The 20,480-nt window shown below is 39.2% G+C and overlaps 7 non-coding genes across 7 annotated transcripts; all 7 read left to right on the top strand.

The window, feature by feature from the left end:
- Window positions 1–1,327: 1,327 nt before the first annotated feature.
- TRNAT-CGU (transfer RNA threonine (anticodon CGU)) lies at window positions 1,328–1,399 on the top strand. The gene has a single exon. It is a non-coding gene; the product is annotated as a tRNA-Thr (tRNA).
- A 2,284-nt stretch (window positions 1,400–3,683) lies between these two features.
- TRNAT-CGU (transfer RNA threonine (anticodon CGU)) lies at window positions 3,684–3,755 on the top strand. The gene has a single exon. It is a non-coding gene; the product is annotated as a tRNA-Thr (tRNA).
- A 2,284-nt stretch (window positions 3,756–6,039) lies between these two features.
- Window positions 6,040–6,111, top strand: TRNAT-CGU (transfer RNA threonine (anticodon CGU)). The gene has a single exon. It is a non-coding gene; the product is annotated as a tRNA-Thr (tRNA).
- A 4,194-nt stretch (window positions 6,112–10,305) lies between these two features.
- Window positions 10,306–10,377, top strand: TRNAT-CGU (transfer RNA threonine (anticodon CGU)). Its single transcript has one exon. It is a non-coding gene; the product is annotated as a tRNA-Thr (tRNA).
- Window positions 10,378–12,867: 2,490 nt separating this feature from the next.
- Window positions 12,868–12,939, top strand: TRNAT-CGU (transfer RNA threonine (anticodon CGU)). The gene has a single exon. It is a non-coding gene; the product is annotated as a tRNA-Thr (tRNA).
- Window positions 12,940–15,428: 2,489 nt separating this feature from the next.
- On the top strand, window positions 15,429–15,500 carry TRNAT-CGU (transfer RNA threonine (anticodon CGU)). The gene has a single exon. It is a non-coding gene; the product is annotated as a tRNA-Thr (tRNA).
- Window positions 15,501–17,715: 2,215 nt separating this feature from the next.
- On the top strand, window positions 17,716–17,787 carry TRNAT-CGU (transfer RNA threonine (anticodon CGU)). Its single transcript has one exon. It is a non-coding gene; the product is annotated as a tRNA-Thr (tRNA).
- The last annotated feature ends 2,693 nt before the right edge of the window (window positions 17,788–20,480 follow it).

The following is a 20,480-nucleotide window of genomic DNA, read 5'->3' as shown; positions in this document are numbered from 1 at the left end:
AACAACTTTTCCATCACTATTGTAACCAGAAAGAGTCCCTGTGGGTTTTAAAATTCGCCTGCCTATTGAATTCTATGGCGGTTCGCCCGGTTCGCCCGTTCGTGAACATTTGCGGAAATTCGCGTTCGCCATTCGCGAACGGAAAATTTTATGTTTGCGACATCTCTAAAGGGGACTATATATAAAAGAAGAAAAACTACCACAACAAGAGGACATAGTCTTAATTTAGAGGGACAAAGGATTCAAAATCATATCAGGAAGTATTACTTTACTGGGAGGGTAGTGGATGCATGGAATAGCCTTCCAGCTGAAGTGGTAGAGGTTAACACAGTAAAGGAGCTTAAGCATGCATGGGATAGGCATAAGGCTATCCTAACTATAAGATAAGGCCAGGGACTAATGAAAGTATTTCGAAAATTGGGCAGACTAGATGGGCCGAATGGTTCTTATCTGCCGTCACATTCTATGTTTCTATGTTTCTATGTTTCTATATCTGAGAGTCAAATAGAACCGCCAAATACTGCTGCGACATCGCAGCTTTAACAATTCAAATTTTTTAGCTGCTAAATAGTACATTTGGGGCCTGCACTTTATATCTGAGAGTCAAATAGAACCGTCAAATACTGTGGTTACATAGCAGTTTTAAAAATTCTAATTGTTTTGGTGCTAAATAGTACATTTGGGACCTGCACTTCATATCTGAGAGTCAAATAGAACTGTCAAATACTGCTGTGACATAGCAGTTTTAAAAATTCTAATTGTTTTGGTGCTAAATAGTACATTTGGGACCTGCACTTCATATCTGAGAGTCAAATAGAACTGTCAAATACTGCTGTGACATAGCAGTTTTAAAAATTCACATTTTTTTGGGTGCTAAATAGTACATTTGCAGCCTAGGGTGCACTTCATATCTGAGAGTCAAATAGAACCGTCAAATTCTGTGGTTACAGCGCATTTTTAAACATTCAAATTGTTTTGGTGCTAAATAGTACATTTGGGGCCTGCACTTCATATCTGAGAGTCAAATAGAACCGTCAAATACTGCTGTGACATAGCCGTTTTAAATATTCAATTTTTTTAGGTGCTAAATAGTAAATTTGGTGTGTGCACTTCATATCTGAGTGTCAAATAGAACCGTCAAATGCTGCTGTGACATAGCAGTTTTAAAAATTAAAATAGTTTTGGTGCTAAATAGTACATTTGGGGCCTGCACTTCATATCTGAGAGTGGAATAGAACCGTCAAATACTGCTGTGACATAGCAGTTTTAAATATTCAATTTGTTTTGATTCTAATTAGTACATTGGGGGCCACTGCACCTTCAAGTAGGCGCAGTGGCCAAGTGGTAAGGCGTTGGTCTCGTAAACCAAAGATCATGGGTTCAATCCCCATCGGTGACTAAGCAAGTTGGAAAAGATGTGTCCTTTGTAATTAACTCAAAAGCTTCTCATTTATGTGTACTTTACACAAACTAGAAGAGTTCTACACAGGTCCATTAACTTAACATTCTCAGTCCAACAAACTAAAATGGGAAAAGATCAGTTTTACACAGGCTGGAAAACTTAAACTAAGTGACACTATGACAAAGGTGTATAGAAATTTACATTACTAATGATAACATTTTTTTTTATTATTGATTTTTTTTTTTGATTGGGTAACTAAAATTATAGATCAGGGTGGTGCAGTAGACATTGCTTACCTAGATTTCAGTAAGGCTTTTGACACTGTTGCACATAGAAGGCTTATCAATAAACTGCAATCTTTAAGTTTGGATTCCAATATTGTTGAATGGGTAAGGCAGTGGTTGAGTGACAGGCAACAGAGGGTTGTAGTCAATGGAGTATATTTGAAGCTTGGGCTTGTCACCAGTAGGTTCCTCAAGGATCTGTACTTGGACCCATTCTCTTTAATATTTTTATTAGTGATATTGCAGGCACCTTTGAGGAGGTGGAAGACCAAACACAGCAGGCGTCCCAGGGGGCTTGTTGTCACCTTTCGGGGACCTTCAATGACATCAGTGAGGACAAGGAACGGGACATGGCTAGCTTGGTATCCAACCTTGTGCAAATGGGGAGTTTGCGGTTGTGCAAATGGACTGTTTGCGGTTGTTTGCGGTGCGTTAAACAGGGAATTTGGTCTGTCATTGTGAAGCTGGCGTAACCCTTACACTACCTGATCGATACAACATCATACCTGATGTTTTAAAGCACGTTTTTCCAAACAATTTAGGAATGTTAGGTGATGTATGCCCTTTATGGATTAAAACCAGACTCTGCATCAACTATGTAATTTTCCATGGGAGTTTTGCCATGGATCCCCCTCCGGCATGCCACAGTCCAGGTGTTAGTCCCCTTGAAACAACTTTTCCATCACTATTGTAACCAGAAAGAGTCCCTGTGGGTTTTAAAATTCGCCTGCCTATTGAATTCTATGGCGGTTCGCCCGGTTCGCCCGTTCGTGAACATTTGCGGAAATTCGCGTTCGCCATTCGCGAACGGAAAATTTTATGTTCGCGACATCTCTAAAGGGGACTATATATAAAAGAAGAAAAACTACCACAACAAGAGGACATAGTCTTAATTTAGAGGGACAAAGGATTCAAAATCATATCAGGAAGTATTACTTTACTGGGAGGGTAGTGGATGCATGGAATAGCCTTCCAGCTGAAGTGGTAGAGGTTAACACAGTAAAGGAGCTTAAGCATGCGTGGGATAGGCATAAGGCTATCCTAACTATAAGATAAGGCCAGGGACTAATGAAAGTATTTCGAAAATTGGGCAGACTAGATGGGCCGAATGGTTCTTATCTGCCGTCACATTCTATGTTTCTATGTTTCTATGTTTCTATATCTGAGAGTCAAATAGAACCGCCAAATACTGCTGCGACATCGCAGCTTTAACAATTCAAATTTTTTAGCTGCTAAATAGTACATTTGGGGCCTGCACTTTATATCTGAGAGTCAAATAGAACCGTCAAATACTGTGGTTACATAGCAGTTTTAAAAATTCTAATTGTTTTGGTGCTAAATAGTACATTTGGGACCTGCACTTCATATCTGAGAGTCAAATAGAACTGTCAAATACTGCTGTGACATAGCAGTTTTAAAAATTCTAATTGTTTTGGTGCTAAATAGTACATTTGGGACCTGCACTTCATATCTGAGAGTCAAATAGAACTGTCAAATACTGCTGTGACATAGCAGTTTTGAAAAATTCACATTTTTTTGGGTGCTAAATAGTACATTTGCAGCCTAGGGTGCACTTCATATCTGAGAGTCAAATAGAACCGTCAAATTCTGTGGTTACAGCGCATTTTTAAACATTCAAATTGTTTTGGTGCTAAATAGTACATTTGGGGCCTGCACTTCATATCTGAGAGTCAAATAGAACCGTCAAATACTGCTGTGACATAGCCGTTTTAAATATTCAATTTTTTTAGGTGCTAAATAGTAAATTTGGTGTGTGCACTTCATATCTGAGTGTCAAATAGAACCGTCAAATGCTGCTGTGACATAGCAGTTTTAAAAATTAAAATAGTTTTGGTGCTAAATAGTACATTTGGGGCCTGCACTTCATATCTGAGAGTGGAATAGAACCGTCAAATACTGCTGTGACATAGCAGTTTTAAATATTCAATTTGTTTTGATTCTAATTAGTACATTGGGGGCCACTGCACCTTCAAGTAGGCGCAGTGGCCAAGTGGTAAGGCGTTGGTCTCGTAAACCAAAGATCATGGGTTCAATCCCCATCGGTGACTAAGCAAGTTGGAAAAGATGTGTCCTTTGTAATTAACTCAAAAGCTTCTCATTTATGTGTACTTTACACAAACTAGAAGAGTTCTACACAGGTCCATTAACTTAACATTCTCAGTCCAACAAACTAAAATGGGAAAAGATCAGTTTTACACAGGCTGGAAAACTTAAACTAAGTGACACTATGACAAAGGTGTATAGAAATTTACATTACTAATGATAACATTTTTTTTTATTATTGATTTTTTTTTTTGATTGGGTAACTAAAATTATAGATCAGGGTGGTGCAGTAGACATTGCTTACCTAGATTTCAGTAAGGCTTTTGACACTGTTGCACATAGAAGGCTTATCAATAAACTGCAATCTTTAAGTTTGGATTCCAATATTGTTGAATGGGTAAGGCAGTGGTTGAGTGACAGGCAACAGAGGGTTGTAGTCAATGGAGTATATTTGAAGCTTGGGCTTGTCACCAGTAGGTTCCTCAAGGATCTGTACTTGGACCCATTCTCTTTAATATTTTTATTAGTGATATTGCAGGCACCTTTGAGGAGGTGGAAGACCAAACACAGCAGGCGTCCCAGGGGGCTTGTTGTCACCTTTCGGGGACCTTCAATGACATCAGTGAGGACAAGGAACGGGACATGGCTAGCTTGGTATCCAACCTTGTGCAAATGGGGAGTTTGCGGTTGTGCAAATGGACTGTTTGCGGTTGTTTGCGGTGCGTTAAACAGGGAATTTGGTCTGTCATTGTGAAGCTGGCGTAACCCTTACACTACCTGATCGATACAACATCATACCTGATGTTTTAAAGCACGTTTTTCCAAACAATTTAGGAATGTTAGGTGATGTATGCCCTTTATGGATTAAAACCAGACTCTGCATCAACTATGTAATTTTCCATGGGAGTTTTGCCATGGATCCCCCTCCGGCATGCCACAGTCCAGGTGTTAGTCCCCTTGAAACAACTTTTCCATCACTATTGTAACCAGAAAGAGTCCCTGTGGGTTTTAAAATTCGCCTGCCTATTGAATTCTATGGCGGTTCGCCCGGTTCGCCCGTTCGTGAACATTTGCGGAAATTCGCGTTCGCCATTCGCGAACGGAAAATTTTATGTTCGCGACATCTCTAAAGGGGACTATATATAAAAGAAGAAAAACTACCACAACAAGAGGACATAGTCTTAATTTAGAGGGACAAAGGATTCAAAATCATATCAGGAAGTATTACTTTACTGGGAGGGTAGTGGATGCATGGAATAGCCTTCCAGCTGAAGTGGTAGAGGTTAACACAGTAAAGGAGCTTAAGCATGCGTGGGATAGGCATAAGGCTATCCTAACTATAAGATAAGGCCAGGGACTAATGAAAGTATTTCGAAAATTGGGCAGACTAGATGGGCCGAATGGTTCTTATCTGCCGTCACATTCTATGTTTCTATGTTTCTATGTTTCTATATCTGAGAGTCAAATAGAACCGCCAAATACTGCTGCGACATCGCAGCTTTAACAATTCAAATTTTTTAGCTGCTAAATAGTACATTTGGGGCCTGCACTTTATATCTGAGAGTCAAATAGAACCGTCAAATACTGTGGTTACATAGCAGTTTTAAAAATTCTAATTGTTTTGGTGCTAAATAGTACATTTGGGACCTGCACTTCATATCTGAGAGTCAAATAGAACTGTCAAATACTGCTGTGACATAGCAGTTTTAAAAATTCTAATTGTTTTGGTGCTAAATAGTACATTTGGGACCTGCACTTCATATCTGAGAGTCAAATAGAACTGTCAAATACTGCTGTGACATAGCAGTTTTGAAAAATTCACATTTTTTTGGGTGCTAAATAGTACATTTGCAGCCTAGGGTGCACTTCATATCTGAGAGTCAAATAGAACCGTCAAATTCTGTGGTTACAGCGCATTTTTAAACATTCAAATTGTTTTGGTGCTAAATAGTACATTTGGGGCCTGCACTTCATATCTGAGAGTCAAATAGAACCGTCAAATACTGCTGTGACATAGCCGTTTTAAATATTCAATTTTTTTAGGTGCTAAATAGTAAATTTGGTGTGTGCACTTCATATCTGAGTGTCAAATAGAACCGTCAAATGCTGCTGTGACATAGCAGTTTTAAAAATTAAAATAGTTTTGGTGCTAAATAGTACATTTGGGGCCTGCACTTCATATCTGAGAGTGGAATAGAACCGTCAAATACTGCTGTGACATAGCAGTTTTAAATATTCAATTTGTTTTGATTCTAATTAGTACATTGGGGGCCACTGCACCTTCAAGTAGGCGCAGTGGCCAAGTGGTAAGGCGTTGGTCTCGTAAACCAAAGATCATGGGTTCAATCCCCATCTGTGCCTAAGCAAGGTGGAAAAGATGTGTCCTTTGTAATTAACTCAAAAGCTTCTCATTTATGTGTACTTTACACAAACTAGAAGAGTTCTACACAGGTCCATTAACTTAACATTCTCAGTCCAACAAACTAAAATGGGAAAAGATCAGTTTTACACAGGCTGGAAAACTTAAACTAAGTGACACTATGACAAAGGTGTATAGAAATTTACATTACTAATGATAACATTTTTTTTTATTATTGATTTTTTTTTTTGATTGGGTAACTAAAATTATAGATCAGGGTGGTGCAGTAGACATTGCTTACCTAGATTTCAGTAAGGCTTTTGACACTGTTGCACATAGAAGGCTTATCAATAAACTGCAATCTTTAAGTTTGGATTCCAATATTGTTGAATGGGTAAGGCAGTGGTTGAGTGACAGGCAACAGAGGGTTGTAGTCAATGGAGTATATTTGAAGCTTGGGCTTGTCACCAGTGGGGTACCTCAAGGATCTGTACTTGGACCCATTCTCTTTAATATTTTTATTAGTGATATTGCAGGCACCTTTGAGGAGGTGGAAGACCAAACACAGCAGGCGTCCCAGGGGGCTTGTTGTCACCTTTCGGGGACCTTCAATGACATCAGTGAGGACAAGGAACGGGACATGGCTAGCTTGGTATCCAACCTTGTGCAAATGGGGAGTTTGCGGTTGTGCAAATGGACTGTTTGCGGTTGTTTGCGGTGCGTTAAACAGGGAATTTGGTCTGTCATTGTGAAGCTGGCGTAACCCTTACACTACCTGATCGATACAACATCATACCTGATGTTTTAAAGCACGTTTTTCCAAACAATTTAGGAATGTTAGGTGATGTATGCCCTTTATGGATTAAAACCAGACTCTGCATCAACTATGTAATTTTCCATGGGAGTTTTGCCATGGATCCCCCTCCGGCATGCCACAGTCCAGGTGTTAGTCCCCTTGAAACAACTTTTCCATCACTATTGTAACCAGAAAGAGTCCCTGTGGGTTTTAAAATTCGCCTGCCTATTGAATTCTATGGCGGTTCGCCCGGTTCGCCCGTTCGTGAACATTTGCGGAAATTCGCGTTCGCCATTCGCGAACGGAAAATTTTATGTTCGCGACATCTCTAAAGGGGACTATATATAAAAGAAGAAAAACTACCACAACAAGAGGACATAGTCTTAATTTAGAGGGACAAAGGATTCAAAATCATATCAGGAAGTATTACTTTACTGGGAGGGTAGTGGATGCATGGAATAGCCTTCCAGCTGAAGTGGTAGAGGTTAACACAGTAAAGGAGCTTAAGCATGCGTGGGATAGGCATAAGGCTATCCTAACTATAAGATAAGGCCAGGGACTAATGAAAGTATTTTGAAAATTGGGCAGACTAGATGGGCCGAATGGTTCTTATCTGCCGTCACATTCTATGTTTCTATGTTTCTATGTTTCTATATCTGAGAGTCAAATAGAACCGCCAAATACTGCTGCGACATCGCAGCTTTAAAAATTCAAATTTTTTAGCTGCTAAATAGTACATTTGGGGCCTGCACTTTATATCTGAGAGTCAAATAGAACCGTCAAATACTGTGGTTACATAGCAGTTTTAAAAATTCTAATTGTTTTGGTGCTAAATAGTACATTTGGGACCTGCACTTCATATCTGAGAGTCAAATAGAACTGTCAAATACTGCTGTGACATAGCAGTTTTAAAAATTCTAATTGTTTTGGTGCTAAATAGTACATTTGGGGCCTGCACTTCATATCTGAGAGTGGAATAGAACCGTCAAATACTGCTGTGACATAGCAGTTTTAAATATTCAATTTGTTTTGATTCTAATTAGTACATTGGGGGCCAAGTTGTAAGGCGTTGGTCTCGTAAACCAAAGATCATGGGTTCAATCCCCATCTGTGCCTAAGCAAGTTGGAAAAGATGTGTCCTTTGTAATTAACTCAAAAGCTTCTCATTTATGTGTACTTTACACAAACTAGAAGAGTTCTACACAGGTCCATTAACTTAACATTCTCAGTCCAACAAACTAAAATGGGAAAAGATCAGTTTTACACAGGCTGGAAAACTTAAACTAAGTGACACTATGACAAAGGTGTATAGAAATTTACATTACTAATGATAACATTTTTTTTTATTATTGATTTTTTTTTTTGATTGGGTAACTAAAATTATAGATCAGGGTGGTGCAGTAGACATTGCTTACCTAGATTTCAGTAAGGCTTTTGACACTGTTGCACATAGAAGGCTTATCAATAAACTGCAATCTTTAAGTTTGGATTCCAATATTGTTGAATGGGTAAGGCAGTGGTTGAGTGACAGGCAACAGAGGGTTGTAGTCAATGGAGTATATTTGAAGCTTGGGCTTGTCACCAGTGGGGTACCTCAAGGATCTGTACTTGGACCCATTCTCTTTAATATTTTTATTAGTGATATTGCAGGCACCTTTGAGGAGGTGGAAGACCAAACACAGCAGGCGTCCCAGGGGGCTTGTTGTCACCTTTCGGGGACCTTCAATGACATCAGTGAGGACAAGGAACGGGACATGGCTAGCTTGGTATCCAACCTTGTGCAAATGGGGAGTTTGCGGTTGTGCAAATGGACTGTTTGCGGTTGTTTGCGGTGCGTTAAACAGGGAATTTGGTCTGTCATTGTGAAGCTGGCGTAACCCTTACACTACCTGATCGATACAACATCATACCTGATGTTTTAAAGCACGTTTTTCCAAACAATTTAGGAATGTTAGGTGATGTATGCCCTTTATGGATTAAAACCAGACTCTGCATCAACTATGTAATTTTCCATGGGAGTTTTGCCATGGATCCCCCTCCGGCATGCCACAGTCCAGGTGTTAGTCCCCTTGAAACAACTTTTCCATCACTATTGTAACCAGAAAGAGTCCCTGTGGGTTTTAAAATTCGCCTGCCTATTGAATTCTATGGCGGTTCGCCCGGTTCGCCCGTTCGTGAACATTTGCGGAAATTCGCGTTCGCCATTCGCGAACGGAAAATTTTATGTTCGCGACATCTCTAAAGGGGACTATATATAAAAGAAGAAAAACTACCACAACAAGAGGACATAGTCTTAATTTAGAGAGACAAAGGATTCAAAATCATATCAGGAAGTATTACTTTACTGGGAGGGTAGTGGATGCATGGAATAGCCTTCCAGCTGAAGTGGTAGAGGTTAACACAGTAAAGGAGCTTAAGCATGCGTGGGATAGGCATAAGGCTATCCTAACTATAAGATAAGGCCAGGGACTAATGAAAGTATTTTGAAAATTGGGCAGACTAGATGGGCCGAATGGTTCTTATCTGCCGTCACATTCTATGTTTCTATGTTTCTATGTTTCTATATCTGAGAGTCAAATAGAACCGCCAAATACTGCTGCGACATCGCAGCTTTAAAAATTCAAATTTTTTAGCTGCTAAATAGTACATTTGGGGCCTGCACTTTATATCTGAGAGTCAAATAGAACCGTCAAATACTGTGGTTACATAGCAGTTTTAAAAATTCTAATTGTTTTGGTGCTAAATAGTACATTTGGGACCTGCACTTCATATCTGAGAGTCAAATAGAACTGTCAAATACTGCTGTGACATAGCAGTTTTAAAAATTCTAATTGTTTTGGTGCTAAATAGTACATTTGGGACCTGCACTTCATATCTGAGAGTCAAATAGAACTGTCAAATACTGCTGTGACATAGCAGTTTTAAAAATTCACATTTTTTTGGGTGCTAAATAGTACATTTGCAGCCTAGGGTGCACTTCATATCTGAGAGTCAAATAGAACAGTCAAATTCTGTGGTTACAGCGCATTTTTAAACATTCAAATTGTTTTGGTGCTAAATAGTACATTTGGGGCCTGCACTTCATATCTGAGAGTCAAATAGAACCGTCAAATACTGCTGTGACATAGCCGTTTTAAATATTCAATTTTTTTAGGTGCTAAATAGTAAATTTGGTGTGTGCACTTCATATCTGAGTGTCAAATAGAACCGTCAAATGCTGCTGTGACATAGCAGTTTTAAAAATTAAAATAGTTTTGGTGCTAAATAGTACATTTGGGGCCTGCACTTCATATCTGAGAGTGGAATAGAACCGTCAAATACTGCTGTGACATAGCAGTTTTAAATATTCAATTTGTTTTAATTCTAATTAGTACATTGGGGGCCACTGCACCTTCAGGTAGGCGCAGTGGCCAAGTGGTAAGGCGTTGGTCTCGTAAACCAAAGATCATGGGTTCAATCCCCATCTGTGCCTAAGCAAGTTGGAAAAGATATGTCCTTTGTAATTAACTCAAAAGCTCCTCATTTATGTGTACTTTATACAAACTAGAAGAGTTCTACACAGGTCCATTAACTTAACATTCTCAGTCCAACAAACTAAAATGGGAAAAGATCAGTTTTACACAGGCTGGAAAACTTAAACTAAGTGACACTATGACAAAGGTGTATAGAAATTTACATTACTAATGATAACATTTTTTTTTATTATTGATTTTTTTTTTGATTGGGTAACTAAAATTATAGATCAGGGTGGTGCAGTAGACATTGCTTACCTAGATTTCAGTAAGGCTTTTGACACTGTTGCACATAGAAGGCTTATCAATAAACTGCAATCTTTAAGTTTGGATTCCAATATTGTTGAATGGTAAAGGCAGTGGTTGAGTGACAGGCAACAGAGGGTTGTAGTCAATGGAGTATATTTGAAGCTTGGGCTTGTCACCAGTGGGGTACCTCAAGGATCTGTACTTGGACCCATTCTCTTTAATATTTTTATTAGTGATATTGCAGGCACCTTTGAGGAGGTGGAAGACCAAACACAGCAGGCGTCCCAGGGGGCTTGTTGTCACCTTTCAGGGACCTTCAATGACATCAGTGAGGACAAGGAACGGGACATGGCTAGCTTGGTATCCAACCTTGTGCAAATGGGGAGTTTGCGGTTGTGCAAATGGACTGTTTGCGGTTGTTTGCGGTGCGTTAAACAGGGAATTTGGTCTGTCATTGTGAAGCTGGCGTAACCCTTACACTACCTGATCGATACAACATCATACCTGATGTTTTAAAGCACGTTTTTCCAAACAATTTAGGAATGTTAGGTGATGTATGCCCTTTATGGATTAAAACCAGACTCTGCATCAACTATGTAATTTTCCATGGGAGTTTTGCCATGGATCCCCCTCCGGCATGCCACAGTCCAGGTGTTAGTCCCCTTGAAACAACTTTTCCATCACTATTGTGACCAGAAAGAGTCCCTGTGGGTTTTAAAATTCGCCTGCCTATTGAATTCTATGGCGGTTCGCCCGGTTCGCCCGTTCGTGAACATTTGCGGAAATTCGCGTTCGCCATTCGCGAACGGAAAATTTTATGTTCGCGACATCTCTAAAGGGGACTATATATAAAAGAAGAAAAACTACCACAACAAGAGGACATAGTCTTAATTTAGAGGGACAAAGGATTCAAAATCATATCAGGAAGTATTACTTTACTGGGAGGGTAGTGGATGCATGGAATAGCCTTCCAGCTGAAGTGGTAGAGGTTAACACAGTAAAGGAGCTTAAGCATGCGTGGGATAGGCATAAGGCTATCCTAACTATAAGATAAGGCCAGGGACTAATGAAAGTATTTCGAAAATTGGGCAGACTAGATGGGCCGAATGGTTCTTATCTGCCGTCACATTCTATGTTTCTATGTTTCTATGTTTCTATATCTGAGAGTCAAATAGAACCGCCAAATACTGCTGCGACATCGCAGCTTTAAAAATTCAAATTTTTTAGCTGCTAAATAGTTCATTTGGGGCCTGCACTTTATATCTGAGAGTCAAATAGAACCGTCAAATACTGGGGTTACATAGCAGTTTTAAAAATTCTAATTGTTTTGGTGCTAAATAGTACATTTGGGACCTGCACTTCATATCTGAGAGTCAAATAGAACTGTCAAATACTGCTGTGACATAGCAGTTTTAAAAATTCTAATTGTTTTGGTGCTAAATAGTACATTTGGGACCTGCACTTCATATCTGAGAGTCAATTAGAACCGTCAAATACTGTGGTTACATAGCAGTTTTAAAAATTCTAAATGTTTTGGTGCTAAATAGCACATTTGGGACCTGCACTTCATATGTGAGAGTAAAATAGAACTGTCAAATACTGCTGTGACATAGCAGTTTTACAAATTCTAATTGTTTTGGTGCTAAATAGTACATTTGGGACCTGCACTTCATATCTGAGAGTCAAATAGAACTGTCAAATACTACTGTGACATAGCAGTTTTAAAAATTCACATTTTTTTGGGTGCTAAATAGTACATTTGCAGCCTGCGGTGCACTTCATATCTGAGAGTCAAATAGAACCGTCAAATTCTGTGGTTACAGCGCATTTTTAAACATTCAAATTGTTTTGGTGCTAAATAGTACATTTTCGGCGTGCACTTCATATCTGAGAGTCAAATAGAACCGTCAAATACTGCTGTGACATAGCAGTTTTAAATATTCAATTTTTTTAGGTGCTAAATAGTAAATTCGGTGTGTGCACTTCATATCTGAGTGTCAAATAGAACCGTCAAATACTGCTGTGACATAGCAGTTTTAAAAATTAAAATTGTTTTGGTGCTAAATAGTACATTTGGGGCCTGCACTTCATATCTGAGAGTGGAATAGAACCGTCAAATACTGCTGTGACATAGCAGTTTTAAATATTCAATTTGTTTTGAATCTAATTAGTACATTGGGGGCCACTGCACCTTCAAGGTAGGCGCAGTGGCCAAGTGGTAAGGCGTTGGTCTCGTAAACCAAAGATCATGGGTTCAATCCCCATCTGTGCCTAAGCAAGTTGGAAAAGATATGTCCTTTGTAATTAACTCAAAAGCTCCTCATTTATGTGTACTTTTTACAAACTAGAAGAGTTCTTCACAGGTCCATTAACTTAACATTCTCAATCCAACAAACTAAAATGGTAAAAGATCAGTTTAACACAGGCTGGAAAACTTAAACTAAGTGACACTATGACAAAGGTGTATAGAAATTTACATTACTAATGATAACATTTTTTTTTATTATTGATTTTTTTTTTATTGGGTAACTAAAATTATAGATCAGGGTGGTGTAGTAGACATTGCTTACCTAGATTTCAGTAAGGCTTTTGACACTGTTGCACATATAAGGCTTATCAATAAACTGCAATCTTTAAGTTTGGATTCCAATATTGTTGAATGGGTAAGGCAGTGGTTGAGTGACAGGCAACAGAGGGTTGTAGTCAATGGAGTATATTTGAAGCTTGGGCTTGTCACCAGTGGGGTACCTCAAGGATCTGTACTTGGACCCATTCTCTTTAATATTTTTATTAGTGATATTGCAGGCACCTTTGAGGAGGTGGAAGACCAAACACAGCAGGCGTCCCAGGGGGCTTGTTGTCACCTTTCAGGGACCTTCAATGACATCAGTGAGGACAAGGAACGGGACATGGCTAGCTTGGTATCCAACCTTGTGCAAATGGGGAGTTTGCGGTTGTGCAAATGGACTGTTTGCGGTTGTTTGCGGTGCGTTAAACAGGGAATTTGGTCTGTCATTGTGAAGCTGGCGTAACCCTTACACTACCTGATCGATACAACATCATACCTGATGTTTTAAAGCACGTTTTTCCAAACAATTTAGGAATGTTAGGTGATGTATGCCCTTTATGGATTAAAACCAGACTCTGCATCAACTATGTAATTTTCCATGGGAGTTTTGCCATGGATCCCCCTCCGGCATGCCACAGTCCAGGTGTTAGTCCCCTTGAAACAACTTTTCCATCACTATTGTGACCAGAAAGAGTCCCTGTGGGTTTTAAAATTCGCCTGCCTATTGAATTCTATGGCGGTTCGCCCGGTTCGCCCGTTCGTGAACATTAGCGGAAATTCGCGTTCGCCATTCGCGAACGGAAAATTTTATGTTCGCGACATCTCTAAAGGGGACTATATATAAAAGAAGAAAAACTACCACAACAAGAGGACATAGTCTTAATTTAGAGGGACAAAGGATTCAAAATCATATCAGGAAGTATTACTTTACTGGGAGGGTAGTGGATGCATGGAATAGCCTTCCAGCTGAAGTGGTAGAGGTTAACACAGTAAAGGAGCTTAAGCATGCGTGGGATAGGCATAAGGCTATCCTAACTATAAGATAAGGCCAGGGACTAATGAAAGTATTTCGAAAATTGGGCAGACTAGATGGGCCGAATGGTTCTTATCTGCCGTCACATTCTATGTTTCTATGTTTCTATGTTTCTATATCTGAGAGTCAAATAGAACCGCCAAATACTGCTGCGACATCGCAGCTTTAAAAATTCAAATTTTTTAGCTGCTAAATAGTTCATTTGGGGCCTGCACTTTATATCTGAGAGTCAAATAGAACCGTCAAATACTGGGGTTACATAGCAGTTTTAAAAATTCTAATTGTTTTGGTGCTAAATAGTACATTTGGGACCTGCACTTCATATCTGAGAGTCAAATAGAACTGTCAAATACTGCTGTGACATAGCAGTTTTAAAAATTCTAATTGTTTTGGTGCTAAATAGTACATTTGGGACCTGCACTTCATATCTGAGAGTCAATTAGAACCGTCAAATACTGTGGTTACATAGCAGTTTTAAAAATTCTAAATGTTTTGGTGCTAAATAGTACATTTGGGACCTGCACTTCATATGTGAGAGTAAAATAGAACTGTCAAATACTGCTGTGACATAGCAGTTTTACAAATTCTAATTGTTTTGGTGCTAAATAGTACATTTGGGACCTGCACTTCATATCTGAGAGTCAAATAGAACTGTCAAATACTGCTGTGACATAGCAGTTTTAAAAATTCACATTTTTTTGGGTGCTAAATAGTACATTTGCAGCCTGCGGTGCACTTCATATCTGAGAGTCAAATAGAACCGTCAAATTCTGTGGTTACAGCGCATTTTTAAACATTCAAATTGTTTTGGTGCTAAATAGTACATTTTCGGCGTGCACTTCATATCTGAGAGTCAAATAGAACCGTCAAATACTGCTGTGACATAGCAGTTTTAAATATTCAATTTTTTTAGGTGCTAAATAGTAAATTCGGTGTGTGCACTTCATATCTGAGTGTCAAATAGAACCGTCAAATACTGCTGTGACATAGCAGTTTTAAAAATTAAAATTGTTTTGGTGCTAAATAGTACATTTGGGGCCTGCACTTCATATCTGAGAGTGGAATAGAACCGTCAAATACTGCTGTGACATAGCAGTTTTAAATATTCAATTTGTTTTGAATCTAATTAGTACATTGGGGGCCACTGCACCTTCAAGGTAGGCGCAGTGGCCAAGTGGTAAGGCGTTGGTCTCGTAAACCAAAGATCATGGGTTCAATCCCCATCTGTGCCTAAGCAAGTTGGAAAAGATATGTCCTTTGTAATTAACTCAAAAGCTCCTCATTTATGTGTACTTTTTACAAACTAGAAGAGTTCTTCACAGGTCCATTAACTTAACATTCTCAATCCAACAAACTAAAATGGGAAAAGATCAGTTTAACACAGGCTGGAAAACTTAAACTAAGTGACACTATGACAAAGGTGTATAGAAATTTACATTACTAATGATAACATTTTTTTTTATTATTGATTTTTTTTTATTGGGTAACTAAAATTATAGATCAGGGTGGTGTAGTAGACATTGCTTACCTAGATTTCAGTAAGGCTTTTGACACTGTTGCACATATAAGGCTTATCAATAAACTGCAATCTTTAAGTTTGGATTCCAATATTGTTGAATGGGTAAGGCAGTGGTTGAGTGACAGGCAACAGAGGGTTGTAGTCAATGGAGTATATTTGAAGCTTGGGCTTGTCACCAGTGGGGTACCTCAAGGATCTGTACTTGGACCCATTCTCTTTAATATTTTTATTAGTGATATTGCAGGCACCTTTGAGGAGGTGGAAGACCAAACACAGCAGGCGTCCCAGGGGGCTTGTTGTCACCTTTCGGGGACCCTTGGTGTTGTAAGTGGCTGGGTGGAGGAAGAGACCTTCAATGACATCAGTGAGGACAAGGAACGGGACATGGCTAGCTTGGTATCCAACCTTGTGCAAATGGGGAGTTTGCGGTTGTGCAAATGGACTGTTTGCGGTTGTTTGCGGTGCGTTAAACAGGGAATTTGGTCTGTCACTGTGAAGCGGGCGTAACCCTTACACTACCTGATCGATACAACATCATACCTGATGTTTTAAAGCACGTTTTTCCAAACAATTTAGGAATGTTAGGTGATTTATGCCCTTTATGGATTAAAACCAGACTCTGCATCAACTATGTAATTTTCCATGGAAGTTTTGCCATGGATCCCCCTCCGGCATGCCACAGTCCAGGTGTTAGTCCCCTTGAAACAACTTTTCCATCACTATTGTGACCAGAAAGAGTCCCTGTGGGTTTTAAAATTCGCCTGCCTATTGAAGTCTATGGCGGTTCGCCCGGTTCACCCGTTCGTGAACATTTGCGGAAATTCGCGATCACCATTCGCGAACGGAAAATTTTATGTTCGCGACATCTCTAGAGGAGACTATATTTAAAAGAAGAAAAACTACCACAACAAGAGGATATAGTCTTAATTTAGAGGGACAAAGGTTTCAAAATCATATCAGGAAGTATTACTTTACTGAGAGGGTAGTGGATGCATGGAATAGCCTTCCAGCTTAAGTGGTAGAGGTTAACACAGTAAAGGAGCTTAAGCATGCGTGGGATAGGCATAAGGCTATCCTATCTATAAGATAAGGCCAGGGACTAATGAAAGTATTTAGAAAATTGGGCAGACTAGGTTGGCTGAATGGTTCTTATCTGCCGTCACATTCTATGTTTCTATGTTTCTATGTTTCAAAATCTGAGAGTCAAATAGAACTGTCAAATACTGTGGTTACATAGCAGTTTTAAAAATTCTAAATGTTTTGGTGCTAAATAGTTCATTTGGGACCTGCACTTCATATGTGAGAGTAAAATAGAACTGTCAAATACTGCTGTGACATAGCAGTTTTAAAAATTCTAATTGTTTTGGTGCTAAATAGTACATTTGGGACCTGCACTTCATATCTGAGAGTCAAATAGAACTGTCAAATACTGCTGTGACATAGCAGTTTTAAAAATTCACATTTTTTTGGGTGCTAAATAGTACATTTGCAGCATGCGGTGCACTTCATATCTGAGAGTCAAATAGAACCGTCAAATTCTGTGGTTACAGCGCATTTTTAAACATTCAAATTGATTTGGTGCTAAATAGTACATTTGGGGCCTGCACTTCATATCTGAGCGTCAAATAGAACCGTCAAATACTGCTGTGACATAGCAGTTTTAAATATTCAATTTTTTTAGGTGCTAAATAGTAAATTTGGTGTGTGCACTTCATATCTGAATGTCAAATAGAACCGTCAAATACTGCTGTGACATAGCAGTTTTAAAAATTAAATTTGTTTTGGTGCTAAATAGTACATTTGGGGCCTGCACTTCATATCTGAGAGTGGAATAGAACCGTCAAATACTGCTGTGACATAGCAGTTTTAAATATTCAATTTGTTTTGATTCTAATTAGTACTTTGGGGGCCACTGCACTTTTAAAGTAGGCGCAGTGGCCAAGTGGTAAGGCGTTGGTCTCGTAAACCAAAGATCATGGGTTCAATCCCCATCTCTGCCTAAGCAAGTTGGAAAAGATATGTCCTTTGTAATTAACTCAAAAGCTCCTCATTTATGTGTATTTTATACAAACTAGAAGAGTTCTACACAGGTCCATTAACTTAACATTTTCAGTTCAACAAACTAAAATGGGAAAAGATCACCTATACACAGGCTGGAAAACTTAAACTAAGTGACACTATGACAAAGGTGTATAGAAATTTACATTACTAATGATAACATTTTTTTTTATTATTGATTTTTTTTTTGATTGGGTAACTAAAATTATAGATCAGGGTGGTGCAGTAGACATTGCTTACCTAGATTTCAGTAAGGCTTTTGACACTGTTGCACATAGAAGGCTTATCAATAAACTGCAATCTTTAAGTTTGGATTCCAATATTGTTGAATGGGTAAGGCAGTGGCTGAGTGACAGGCAACAGAGGGTTGTAGTCAATGGAGTATATTTGAAGCTTGGGCTTGTCACCAGTGGGGTACCTCAAGGATCTGTACTTGGACCCATTCTCTTTAATATTTTTATTAGTGATATTGCAGGCATCTTTGAGGAGGTGGAAGACCAAACACAGCAGGCGTCCCAGGGGGCTTGTTGTCACCTTTCGCGGACCCTTGGTGTTGTAAGTGGCTGGGTGGAGGAAGAGACCTTCAATGACATCAGTGAGGACAAGGAACGGGACATGGCTATCTTGGTATCCAACCTTGTGCCAATGGGGAGTTTGCGGTTGTGCAAATGGACTGTTTGCGGTTGTTTGCGGTGCGTTAAACAGGGAATTTGGTCTGTCACTGTGAAGCGGGCGTAACCCTTACACTACCTGATCGATACAACATCATACCTGATGTTTTAAAGCACGTTTTTCCAAACAATTTAGGAATGTTAGGTGATTTATGCCCTTTATAGATTAAAACCAGACTCTGCATCAACTATGTAATTTTCCATGAGAGTTTTGCCATGGATCCCCCTCCGGCATGCCACAGTCCAGGTGTTAGTCCCCTTGAAACAACTTTTCCATCACTATTGTGACCAGAAAGAGTCCATGTGGGTTTTAAAATTCGCTTGCCTATTGAAGTCTATGGCGGTTCGCACGGTTCACCCGTTCGTGAACATTTGCGGAAATTTGCGTTCGCCATTCGCGAATGGAAAATTTTATGTTCGCGACATCTCTAGAGGAGACTATATTTAAAAGAAGAAAAACTACCACAACAAGAGGACATAGTCTTAATTTAGAGGGACAAAGGTTTCAAAATCATATCAGGAAGTATTACTTTCCTGAGAGGGTAGTGGATGCATGGAATAGCCTTCCAGCTGAAGTGGTAGAGGTTAACACAGTAAAGGAGCTTAAGCATGCGTGGGATAGGCATAAGGCTATCCTAACTATAAGATAAGACCAGGGACTAATGAAAGTATTTAGAAAATTGGGCAGACTAGGTGGGCCGAATGGTTCTTATCTGCCGTCACATTCTATGTTTCTATGTTTCTATGTTTCTATATCTGAGAGTCAAATAGAACCTAGAACGACATTGCAGCTTTAAAAATTCAAATTTTTTAGGTGCTAAATAGTAAATTTAGGGCCTGCACTTTATATCTGAGAGTCAAATAGAACCGTCAAATACTGTGGTTACATAGCAGTTTTAAAAATTCTAAATGTTTTGGTGCTAAATAGTACATTTGGGACCTGCACTTCATATGTGAGAGTCAAATAGAACTGTCAAATACTGCTGTGACATAGCAGTTTTAAAAATTCTAATTGTTTTGGTGCTGAATAGTACATTTGGGACCTGCACTTCATATCTGAGAGTCAAATAGAACTGTCAAATACTGCTGTGACATAGCAGTTTTAAAAATTCAAATTTTTTGGGTGCTAAATAGTACATTTGCAGCCTGCGTTGCACTTCATATGTGAGAGTGGAATAGAACCATCAAATACTGCTGTGACATAGCAGTTTTAAAAATTAGAATTGTTTTGGTGCTAAATAGTACATTTAGGGCCTGCACTTCATATCTGAGAGTCAAATAGAACCGTCAAATACTGCTGTGACATAGCAGTTTTAAATATTCAATTTTTTTAGGTGCTAAATAGTAAATTTGGTGTGTGCACTTCATATCTGAGAGTCAAATAGAACCGTCAAATACTGCTGTGACATAGCAGTTTTAAAAATTAAAATTGTTTTGGTGCTAAATAGTACATTTGGGGCCTGCACTTCATATCTGAGAGTGGAATAGAACCGTCAAATACTGCTGTGACATAGCAGTTTTAAAAATTCAAATTGTTTTGGTGCTAAATAGTACATTGGGGGCCACTGCACCTTCAAAGTAGGCGCAGTGGCCAAGTAGTAAGGCGTGGTCTCGTAAACCAAAGATCATGGGTTCAATCCCCATTTGTGCCTAAGTAAGTTGGAAAAGATATGTCCTTTGTAATTAACTGAACAGCTCCTCATTTATGCGTATTTTATACAAACTAAAAGAGTTCATCACAGGTCCATTAAAGGGACACTGTAGGCACCCAGACCACTTCTGCCCATTGGAGTGGTCTGGGTGCCAACTCCCACTACCCTTAACCCTGCAAGTTTAATTATTGCAGTTTTTCATAAACTGCAATAATTACATTGCAGGGTTAACTCCACCTCTAGTGCCTGTCTATCAGTCAGCCACTAGAGGTCACTTCCTGGTCTCTAGCACAGGAAACCTGTGCTAGAGCA

Source organism: Pelobates fuscus, chromosome 2 (assembly GCF_036172605.1).
Source record: "Pelobates fuscus isolate aPelFus1 chromosome 2, aPelFus1.pri, whole genome shotgun sequence".
Lineage (NCBI taxonomy): Eukaryota > Metazoa > Chordata > Amphibia > Anura > Pelobatidae > Pelobates > Pelobates fuscus.
Note: the sequence above shows the minus strand (reverse complement) of the source record. Positions and strands in the feature narration are given on the sequence as shown.